The 12,033-nt window shown below is 44.8% G+C and overlaps 2 pseudogenes; both read right to left on the bottom strand.

Moving 5' to 3' along the window:
- Positions 1 to 15: 15 nt before the first annotated feature.
- LOC123744194 (mitochondrial uncoupling protein 2-like) lies at positions 16 to 4,576 on the bottom strand (annotated as a pseudogene).
- Positions 4,577 to 8,704: 4,128 nt separating this feature from the next.
- The window catches only part of LOC106610251 (TBC1 domain family member 9-like), a 28,222-nt pseudogene continuing 24,893 nt past the window's right edge, over positions 8,705 to 12,033 (bottom strand).

The following is a 12,033-nucleotide window of genomic DNA, read 5'->3' as shown; positions in this document are numbered from 1 at the left end:
TAATGAACACAGACAAACAAAATAAGTATATTTATAAAGTTCAATATAATGCAAATTACCAACATCTAATTATTAAACTATAATTTATTACAAGTTTTTGGGGGGAATTAAGGGAAGGGAAAGGGGGATACCTAGTCAGGTGCACAACTGAATGTATTCAACTGAAATGTGTCTTCCGCATTTAACCCAACCTCTGAATCAGAGCGTTGCGGAGGGAGCTGCCTCAACCGACATCCACGTCATCGGCGGCCGGGGAGCAGTTCTTGTTGGGGCTTAAATTTAAGCACACAATACAAGGGAAGCCTTTTTCTACCCAGTCCTGGTAGCCCAGCAGTCGTTCCTAAAGTACTGTATCCTAACCCTAGTACGCCTGATTTAAAGGAACAGCGGCTTGCTGATTACTTCCCATTTGGCAGGCGTGCTAAATACACTATAGAGAATGGCTAGAGGTCCCCAAGGACTGGTTTGAGACCGTAGGAGAAGTATAGGTCAAAATAAATAAAAATAGAGAAAATAAAACTATTCTCCAAGGTAGATGCACTTCAAATGCACTTTCATAATTCCTTTTTTAACAAAGGATTCCTCATTATTCATACAACATGCTGACAATCGACCACCTAGGAATCTTAACGTTATGGATCGTGGTCCATAGTATTCCTGTAGTCTACACTGCATTGTGGGTCCAACTCAATAGGGATGTGCGCTTGTCAATCCATCATTGCAAAGGGCTCTTTGCACGTAGGAATGAAGTTAACTTTTGTCCTCCATCTTCTTCTTTCCTAACATCATGACTCTCTTGAGCTGCTCAAACGACACGAACATCACAACGTTCCATGAGCCCAGCCTTAGAAACGAGGGCACAAATCTACAGGGAACAAGAGAGGACAAATTAAACGTTAGTTGGCCTGTCTGGGAGAGACTTTCAACTAAAGATCCCTGCGAATGCTCCAAAGTTTTGCTTAGTAGAGTTCAGAGGTGGCTGCTGGGAGGCGCTATAGGAGGACGGGCTCATTGTAACGGCTAGAATGTTATAAATGGAACGTAGTCAAACGTGGTTTAAATATGTTTGATTCCATTCCAGTCATTACAATGAGCCAGTCCTCCTATATCTTCTCCCACCAGCCTCCTCTGGTAGAGTTACTGTGTCAAGGTAACCACCCAAAACAGCTAAATCAATTATATATCACTGAGGATTCTAAAATGTACAACTACATCCAACTGCCTTGTTCTATCAACAGACTGAAGGACACAGGTCTGTTTGTACAGTGTGTGTGACTGTCTGTGAGCTCACCCTTTGTAGAAGGCCGTGGGTCCCTCTTTGGTGGCCATGGTCCAGGCACAGTTGATGGCACTCTTATACTGGCCCTGCGGAGAGTTCATGTATCGTGTCTTCACCACGTCCACCGGAGAGGCAATGCAGGTGGTAACGAAGCCGGCGCCGAACGCAGAAGCAAAATGGCACGGGAGGTTATCTGTGGGAAAACGGTCATCACAAGCCCTTTTGAAACACTGTCACAAAGATATCAATGGGCACCTATTTTCAGTATGATTAACGATTTTAGATTTTGTGGATACCATGTTTGTAAAAGTCAACTAATTTGACCAAAAAGCGCAATTCGTTTTAATAGCCTGTATTTCAAACTCAATTTGCTAGCGAGCTAGCAATGACCAGCGCTGGCTTGTTTCCATAGAAATAGAATGAGAACATATTGCTATGGTGAATCCATTATGACACGTGTAACTAATCATAGTTTAAAGATTGAACCTTAGATTAACTAGTTGATTAACACAGATGTATAACAGAAATGCTGACACTAAAGTTAATGTTCAAGTAGTGCCATGCAGATACACTGTAATGTATAAGGCCTCTGTCTTGAGGCCTGCAGGAAATCCATATCTCTGTTTTATACCGCTTTGTTGTGAAAGGTGCAATAAAAATCCATTAGATAAATGTTAGCGCCGTGATATTCCATAGCTGGACAGAATATTATGTACCAATATGTATACTGTTATCAGGCTTTTAAGACACATGAAGGACAATAGAGCGAGAGGGCGTGTGGACTTCTGCCCAGTCAGATGTCTCGATGTGACTGTATGCACCAATAGCACCCACTCACCTGACAACAGTTTGTGCCTAAGAATGGCCTCCTTGATGAGGTCATAGGTCACAAGCTCTGTGCAGTTGACCAAAGCGTTCCTAGTGATGTTGGGTAGACAGCCTGGAGTGAACAAGAAGCAGGTCGGTTGGTAAAAGGCCCTAGAAAACTCAACAACAACCTGCAAAGCCAAGCTTTATTTTCAGGTGCACTCAAGTTCTGTCCTATGGGATCATCAACTTTGCAGCATCTGCTCCAATCAATATCTGTACATCCCTGACATTGGATGACAGTGACATACTGCCATAGACAACCATCTTTGGTCTTTTCTATGCAAACAGTTCTACTAAGGACAAACACAATCAATGGGGCTCAAGGTTAGCAGCAACACAACCAATGGAGATGGGTGTTACTGGGAAATCAACCAATGGGGCCCAGGGTTGTACTGACTAACCTTTCCAGAGCCCGCGGATGCCCTCGTGGTTGAAAATGTGTTTGTAGGCCTGCATGGTGCCCGTGTAGCGACGAGCCACCCCGGTCAGGTTGACCTGGGCCTGGAAGCGGACCTTCACCACGTCAGTGGGCTGGGCGAAAGACACAGCCATGGCCCCTGTGGTGCAGCCGGCCAAGATACGGATACCAATATTTGCAGCTGGGATAGGACAGGGGCAGAGGGGGTAAGAGGGTTTGTTAAGTACTGAAAGAATGATGATTGAGGTAATATATGATGCTTCTTCTCTTGGTACAAAATATGTAACATCACAGATTATTATCTCAGATTAATAACTGTTATCCTAATTTACTGTCTGCTCCGCCAGAGTAGAAGTTTTTGACGTTGTCATAGAAGCCGATCCTGATGGAGGCAAAGCACATCTGTCTCTGTAAGCCCGCCACCAGACCGTTATACAGCGACCTGGGCCCCTCCGTCCGGATCATGGTACTGATTGTCCCAAACACCCCCCCTGTAGCGGATGCCCTTGGTAGCTTCCGACGCCACCTTCTCTCCCTGAATCTGGGGTTCACAAGTGTCAGTGTTAACAGAGGTCCCCACAAGAATCAGTGTTAAAGGAGGTGCCAGTAAAATTCAGTGTTACAGGAGGTCAGACTCAAGTCTTCAGGACTGGTGGTGGACAGCGAACCATTACCTGGAGTCTGACTTTGGCTGTATCCAGGGGAAAGGTGACCAGGTCAGCGATGCAGGCCGCTGAGCCAGCACTCAGCAGCTTCACCCCCAGGGTAGGGGGTGTATCGGAGGGCTTCATTCCCACCATGGTCCCTGGTACTGCAGACAGTGAAGGAGGAAGAGGGAAGGATGTCAACACTGCCGCATCTATTCTCTCTTATCATCCTTGGAATTTAGGAAAATGCTGTGCATACTTAGGAAATTGTTGAGTAAATATGCCGGTCAATTTGTTGATTCGGTTTCAAAAGTACAATAGCCTGTGCAGTGTGTAGCCTATTGTTGTGGCAGGAGGGATTTAGTGATATTTGAAAACACTCCATCATAATAACAACTGAACAGCATTGATTATAATAATCTATACAATCAACCAGATCAAATAAACATCAGTGATATATAGGGGTGGGATGCACAAACATGGATTAACTTAAACTGGGTAATCAAGGTTTAAACTGGGTTAAATCAAGGTCATTAAATGGGTTTAATCAAGGTTTATTAACTGGGTTAAATCAAGGTTTAAGTATTAATCTTGTTGCACCACATTTTAAACCTAGTTTTAAATGAATCTTTGTTAAATGTAATCCTTCTAAACTAAGTTTAATTGTGTTCTTAGTTTAAATCTTCTTGCTCCTTTGTTTTAAAATCAAATTAAAATGTAGATAAGGGATTATTCTACTATTCTAAACTGCTCCTGCAGGAGGTTTAAATTGATAAGTGTATGTGCTTTATTTTCAGTGTGATTAATGCTCTTGTGGATACCATGATTGTAAAAGTCAACTAGCCAGCTGACTAATTTGACCAAAAAGTAGTTTTAATAGCCTGTATTTCAAACTTAATTTGCTAGCTAGCTAGCTAGCTAGCAAGCTAGCAATGACCAGTGCTAATTTGTTTCCATAGAAATAGAATGAGAACATATTGCTATGGTGAATCCATTATGACACGTGTAACTAATCATAGTTTAAAGATTGAACCTTAAATGAACTAATCCAGGTTTAAAGTTAAATGGTGCAACACATCTCAAAAAGAAACCAAGATTTACAAAACCTATACTAGGTCTAATCAACAACAAACAATTAAACCATGTTGGTCAAATCAAATCAAATTGTATTGGTCACATACACATGGTTAGCAGATGTTATTGCGAGTGTAGCGAAATCTAACAGGTAATATCTGAGAGTACTTACATTGTTATTAATACAGTGGATTAAATTCCGTTTGACTAGCTATTGGTTTACTGCAGGACGTGAGAGCCCAAACTATAGTCCCAGGGAGCCAGCCCTAACCCTGGAAAAAGGAGTTGTGCATCCTCATATTTATTTGATTTTTTACTGACTTGCCACAGAGAGAGGCGTTACTGTGTACAGGAGCATGGGCCAAACCAAAGTCCGCTCACTGTCAAGAAAGTCAATGTCCAAATCAACCCTACAGCAGCGCACAGCTTCTAACATTTGTGAAAAACAACACATTTACCGGTACATTACATTGTAACTACAATGCAACATTTAATGTGAATATTTCATTCATCCCAGTGCAATGTGGCAACATTGACCACTCATTGTGTAATGGTACCTTTTGGTACCTTTTGTCATAAACTCAGCAAAAAAAGAAACGTCCTCTCACTGTCAACTGAGTTTATTTTCAGCAAACTTAACATGTGTAAGTATTTGTATGAACATAACAAGATTCAACAACTGAGACATAAACTGAACAAGTTCCATAGACATGTGACTAACAGAAATGGAATTATGTGTCCCTGAACAAAGGGGGGGTCAAAATCAAAAGTAACAGTCAGTATCCGGTGTGGCCACCAGCTGCATTAATTACTGCAGTGCATCTCCTCCTTATGGACAGCACCAGATTTGCCAGTTCTTGCTGTGAGATGTTACCCCACTCTTCCACCAAGGCACCTGCAAGTTCCCGGACATTTCTGCGGGGAATGGCCCTAGCCCTCACCCTCCAATCCAACAGGTTCCAGACGTGCTCAATGGCATTGAGATCCGGGGTCTTCGCTGGCCATGGCAGAACACTGACATTCCTGTCTTGTAGGAAATCATGCACAGAATGAGCAGTATGGCTGGTGGCATTGTCATGCTGGAGGGTCATGTCAGGATGAGCCTGCAGGAAGGGTGCCACATGAGGGAGGAGGATGTCTTCCCTGTAACGCACAGTGTTGAGATTGCCTGCAATGACAACAAGCTCAGTCCGATGATGCTGTGACACCGCCCCAGACCATGACGGACCCTCCACTTCCAAATCGCTCCCGCTCCAGAGTACAGGCCTCGGTGTAACGCTCATTCCTTCGACTTTAAACTCGAATCAGACCATCACCCCTGGTGAGACAAAACCGCAACTCGTCAGTGAAGAGCACTTTTTCCAGTTCTGTCTGGTCCAGCGACGATGGGTTTGTGCCCATAGGCGACGTTGTTGCCTGGTGAGGACCTGCCTTACAACAGGCCTACAAGTCCTCAGTCCAGCCTCTCTCAGCCTATTGCGGACAGTTTGAGCACTGATGGAGGGATTGTGCGTTCCTGGTGTAACTCGGGCAGATGTTGTTGTTGCCATCCTGTACCTGTCCCGCAGGTGTGATGTTCGGATGTACCGATCTTGTGCAGGTGTTGTTACACGTGGTCCGCCACTGCGAGGACGGTCAGCTGTCCATCCTGTCTCCCTGTAGCGCTGTCTTAGGCATCTCACAGTACAGACATTGCAATGTATTGCCCTGGCCACATCTGCAGTCCTCATGCCTCCTTGCAGCATGCCTAAGGCACGTTCACGCAGATGAGCAGGGACCCTGGGCATCTCCATTTTGGTGTTTTTCAGAGTCAGTAGAAAGGCCTCTTTAGTGTCCTAGGTTTTCATAACTGTGACCTTAATTGCATACCGTCTGTAAGTTGTTAGTGTCTTAACGACCATTCCACAGGTGAATGTTCATTAATTGTTTATGGTTCATTGAACAAGCATGGGAAACTGTGTTTAAACCCTTTACAATGAAGATCTGTGAAGTTATTTGGATTTTTCCAAATTATCTTTGAAAGACAGGGTCCTGAAAAAGGGACGTTTCTTTTTTTGCTGAGTTTACATAGCTATCTACCACAGAGTATTTGGAACCACTGGGGCTCTTTTACTCTGTTCACCCCACAGCTATCAGCAGACCTATATGAATAGCAGAAGTATCAGTTACACGAAGACGGGTTTACTGAATGTAATCGTTCACTTCATTACACCAATTTGTTGCTTGTCTACAACATTTCTACCAATAACATCAGTAACATGCAGGGGACCCATCGTACCAGCTGTTCTAGAGGCTTGTCTAAGCTCTCAGCCAATAGGAGTTAGGGTGTGGAGGACAGGGGCTTAGGGTGGGAGAGTTTAATTGGCTAACAGCCAGATGCATGACAGTCTGTCAAAAGGTAACTGGTGTTCCTGATGAAATTGTGACAGACCAGGTGAGATAGTTGGCTTTATTGCAATTGGCTGCCCATTGATAAAGAGGTTTAAACATACCAGGCTGTAGTGTTCAGTCTGGTTTAACCATGCTAGCAGCTACCTTAATTCTCTACAATAAGTTATATGTCACTATGAAAAAATGTATTTTTAGGGGGACAAAATGTTTGAGCACATGTTGGAATGGACTGATGTCCCAGAACCGTTCAAATCATAATGCTGGTACATGTGGAGTGAAGAGTTTGCCTCTCGGTCAATATGCAGAGGTGACAGAAGTGGGAGGGTTGTGACGTGAATTCAGGACGAAAGGTCAAAGGGGGCTGATAAGAGTATTGCCTCACATCAGGGTGTTTTCCAGCTCTCCCTCTTCAGCTCAGCTACCTAGAAACGCCACCTTCTTATGTAAAAGACTTAGAAAAACTGACCCTGGGCCTCCCGAGTGGCACAGCGGTCTAAGGCATCTGCATCGCAGTGCTAGAGGCGTCACTAAAGACCCAGGTTCGATCCCGGGCTGTATCACAACCGGCCATGATCGGGAGTCCCATAGGATGGTACACAATTGGGCCAGTATCATCCGGGTTGGGGGGAGGGCTTTACTTGGCTCATCGCGCTCTAGCGACTCCTTGTGGCAGGCCGGGCGCCCGCATGCTGACCTCGGTCGTCAGTTGAACAGTGTTTCCTCAGGCACATTGGTGCGGCTAGCTTCTGGGTGTTAAGAAGCGCGGTTAGGCTGACCACCCAGGTTCATGGTAAACACACAGGAAGGAGACCTTGATAAACAGAACATTATTGGTTAACATATTACCCCTGTGGACAAAGAGGAAAAACCGGTGATTGGAGTATAAACAGAAAATAATCCTGAAAGCAAGAGGGAATTGGGGACATTGTTTGCTACCATACATAAGACTATGCACCTACCGTATAGGCTCTGGGATGAATGGTAAAAAAAACGCTATAATTCAGCATCATACATTATGATTAATTAGATGTTTATGATTTAATAGATCAAATTCTTTATCCTAATAACACAGAACATTATTTAAAATCCCGTGTTCTACATCGGTTTCCCAAAGTCAGTCCTGAATCAGCTGTGTAGTGCAAGGGCAAACACGTGTACCCAAGGGGGCCCCTGGACCGAGTTTGGGAAACCCTGTTTTACATTCCAATGACCTTTGAATCCATAATTTAGGGACATGATGCGTTTGCTCAGGTCCTGGGATGAACAATATTACATAACTGCAGCAAAAGGAGGACAGTGAATGACGTATTAGCAGACCAGTTACAACTAGACGTCAGTTAAACACTTCAACCCAATCCATTACTAAGTTAATCATTTAATCACTACTAGAGAATGTGTCCATATGCATTACAATGGCAAGCTCTCATTGGTCAACCTGAACCACACCCCCAAGCATCTGCAGAGCAGCACAGCAATGAGAAGAAAGCGAGCGATTTCACAAACCACCTTTATGTGACAGTCTCTCTTTCAGCATGTCTCCCACGCTGACACTGCGCACCATTGTCGAAGCTAGAGAACTGCAAAGATGTTAGCCATTAACCCTTCGCTTCCTTTTACTGAAAGGTAGAAAATAGAAAGGTATTTGCAGTGGTGGCATCAGAGATATTCTACTCCCTTATTTTTTCTTGTTTCAAATGGAAGTCAGTGAACTGAGTAGATCAGACCCAACTGCTATCACATTGGTGTCTATGGGAGAGCCACCCCCTTAAGTAGACAGGAACTTACCATTCTTTCAATGGTAAACAGCCTGAGTGAAGCATCTTCATTTATCCTTATCTTTGGTGGCATTACAGGATATTGGGTCTGATTCTGGAACATTCTCTTCTCCACCAGAGGGTGCTCTGTCTCCATCTCTGTATAGATATGTCTTCCCCTCTCAATGTCGAAACGGAGCGTATCAATATTTATCCCAGGCTACAGTATGAACAACCCTAATTGATAAATCCCATAAAGAGACGTGAGACATTTTTAATATGTAGCGTAAGACCGTTCATTCTACACTTTTTAATTAGTTGAAGTGGTACACTTAAAATCATGACCTTTGTACATGACAAAAATCATTCACATTGGAACAAAAACAAATATATAAAAACAGCGTAAAAATAGAGCAAAAACTTCAAAACATTGTTAAAAAAAAAGGAAGCTTTTGGAGTGTGCTGACGAGCGCAGGAGTGGCACAGAAAAAAGGCAGAAAACATGCTTATGGAATTAAAAGGAAAGATGTAAATGTAATTTTTCCTGATAAAACAAAGTGCGTGTGCTCTACAGTTCAGTATGCAGGCTAAGCTACCACACGAATAAAATCTAAACAGTGTTTTCCTTAGTGAATTTACAGAAGTACATCTAGTCAGATAAAGCTTTCACCACCATTCATATTTCATTTCATTCCAGTGCAAGTGTGGGTTATCCTGAAGCGGCAGCAACTAATCTTCCCAACTCTAGAAGTACAGTCACTTCTTCATTGTAGCTAACGGATGCTACATGTCTAACCCATTGTTTCTAGTGTAAATTAGCGGCTAATAGATTAGCAGTGAGTACAACTGCACCACAGGTTGCCGTTAGTCAATTAGCCTAGCGGCTAATGAGTTAGCGGCTAACAGAACTCTACAACGACTGAGCAGTGTTTTCCTTGGGGACTGACAGGCCACTCCTGGACTGGTGGTCTGTAAGACTTAAACATCATGATACGTAGTAGTCTAACTGGTTTAGCGATTATTAGTAGTAACATGTATACATGACTTCATATAAAGTACAGCAAGCTCAGCTAATACATGTACAGTACATACACCACAGCTCTGCCTGAATTCCTTTTGAGGTCAAAAAAGCCCTTTTTGTCCTTCCCTGGTCCCTCTACTGAACAGACTCTTCTAACCCTAAAGATAAAACAGGTTGTTGACATCTGGTAAAATACATTGCTAAGAGCAGGTATTTATTTTCATATTTTTTACTCTTACAGTATTGCACACAAATGTTAGACTTTTCAGTTCTAGCAGACTGTCATTCTTGTCACCCAACAAAGAGGAGAAGACTGGGTTTTTTCACGTTGTACATTTACATGACATGTTTCCCTGTTTTCCAAAGCAGTCAACCTACAGAGCAAGAGTCTGTCTCTGTAAATTCTCTCTTTTCCATTGAGGCATTAGTTACCCAGACAGGGAGATCTCATAGTCGCTAGCAGACAGTAGGGAGCACCCCACTTTCCTCACATTCTTGGCATTGGTGATACGTGCGGCCACCTCCACTGGTTTCTCAAAGTAAAGCACCAGGGCCTGCTCAGTGAGCACCGATGCCAGGAACTGCTCAAAGGTGATGGCCCAGTCTTTATCTATGCTGGTGCTGTGAGGCAGCCCCCCATCTCTGCCGTGGGGCCCACCTTCACCGTGAGGCCCGTTCCCTCCCCCATGGGGCCCGTTCTCGCTGCGCACCAGGACCGTGTCGTCATTAATGTCCTCGCAGTGAAGCTTGTCGTCGAGCTCATGGGAGCCGCCGCTGAGCACCGAGTAGGACGACATGGACGTGTCGTCTTTGGTCTCGTCATCTGAGATGAGCATGGAGGACGATGTCCCTGTGTCCTTCGGGGACGAGTCCTCCAGCTTAATGTCCTCCATGGCAGACAGCTGCTCGCCCCTGCCGTCCCTCTTCGCAGGGCCACACTGCCTGGCCTGGCTCTCCTTCTCCCCCTCTCCCTGGCCCATCTGCTGGAAGACACCCCCAGGATCGGTCCCTCCATCTCGGGCTGGCCCACTGGTTTTGGCCTCCTCTGGATCGTCCTGGTCCTGCTCCTCCTGGTCCTTGGAATGGCAGAAGAGCTTGCCCACCTCGCCCATCTCCAGCAGCAGGCTGGTGACGGTGGCCGTGGCGTGGTACAGCTCCTGCTCCTGGGCGTCCTCGCTGAACATGTTGTACAGTGTCTTGCACAGCTCTATGAACTGGCTCTGAAGAGAGAGAGAGAGGAAGACATACAGGTTAGCCTGGGAAGGAAGAGGTAGATTCATTGGCACGACACACACAATTTCATAGCCTCACACAGCCACATTGATCAAGTGGACTCCACTGACTCCCCCGGGTAGGTGGAGTGGATCTTAATGCTCTTACCTGGTTGAGTTTGGGCAGATCCTTCATGTTGTCCAGCTTGTTCTTGGTGCCCTGGTTCCACAGCCTCAGGTAGTGGCGGTAGTCAGGCGTGTGCAGTTTCTTCACTGTAGAAACAACAGAGGTGGCCGTTAAGACTTAAAGCTAGCAGCCTGGCACGCTTTGACTATTTATAGGAGGCCATAACAACAACTAATGTATGTGTTGTTGTCAAGGAGACAAGTGTTGAATGAGTAAGAGAACATGCACCAATAATGCCCTCAATAAACTGAAGTGGCATGCAGGCATAGCTTGGGGACCATTTAACATGCGACACTTCCAGCTGCACTTTGAAACTGTTCAATTCTATTAGGAACCATTGCTTTAATGGGAATTTTATTGTCTGGAAAATCAGTAATTATATCGTCCCTAATCAGCAACCGTAGACAATTTTTGCTCCAAGAAAACATTATACATAGAAAAGTAACAGTGCTTCCCCTTTTCAACATTTCATCCCAGAGTTTTGGGATGTGCGCACATGCGTGTGTGTGTGTATGGGGTCACATATGATTTGAGAGAGAGATCAAGAGAGACAGAGCAAGAGAAAGAGAGCAAGAGAGCAAGAGAGCAAGAGAGCAAGAGAGCAAGAGAGCAAGAGAGCAAGAGAGCAAGAGAGCAAGAGAGCAAGAGAGGTGAGATGAGGGAGAGGGAGGAGGTGAGCTGAAGGAGGTGAGATGAGAGGGAGGAGGAAGATGTGAGGAGGGAGGAAGAGGTAGGGGCCAAGATGAAGGTGGAAGGGGACTGCACCTGCAGAGGCCATACCACTGCCCCAGCCCTAAAGACCAACGGTGGTGCAAGTGTCTGGGCCTGTTGAGACACCAACGGGGACTGTACCTGAATGATCAGCTGAGAGCCCACCCCTCCTTGCCCTCTCTGTGAGTAGTAGCACCAGGTTTGGAGTCAATTCCATTTCAGTGTAGTCAATTCAGGAAGTATTTTTTCCCTCATAGGAGGCAATTGGAATTGATATTGGAATTTTTGTTTACTTCCTGTATTGACGGAGTTTAAATGGAACTGACCCCAACCCTGTTAGCTACAGCTAACTTCCTTACAGTGAGATGAGCGTTCTTGAGGTACAGTAAATAAAGGCCTTTGCAACAAACAAGAAAAGGAACAGTAGACTTCGTGGCTTAAGGTATCATCATTTAGATTTGAGCATTTAC

Source organism: Salmo salar, chromosome ssa08, assembly GCF_905237065.1.
Source record: "Salmo salar chromosome ssa08, Ssal_v3.1, whole genome shotgun sequence".
In the NCBI taxonomy this organism is placed as follows: Eukaryota; Metazoa; Chordata; class Actinopteri; order Salmoniformes; family Salmonidae; genus Salmo; species Salmo salar.
The sequence above is the reverse complement of the archived record's forward strand: the minus strand, read 5'-3'. Positions and strand labels throughout refer to the sequence as shown.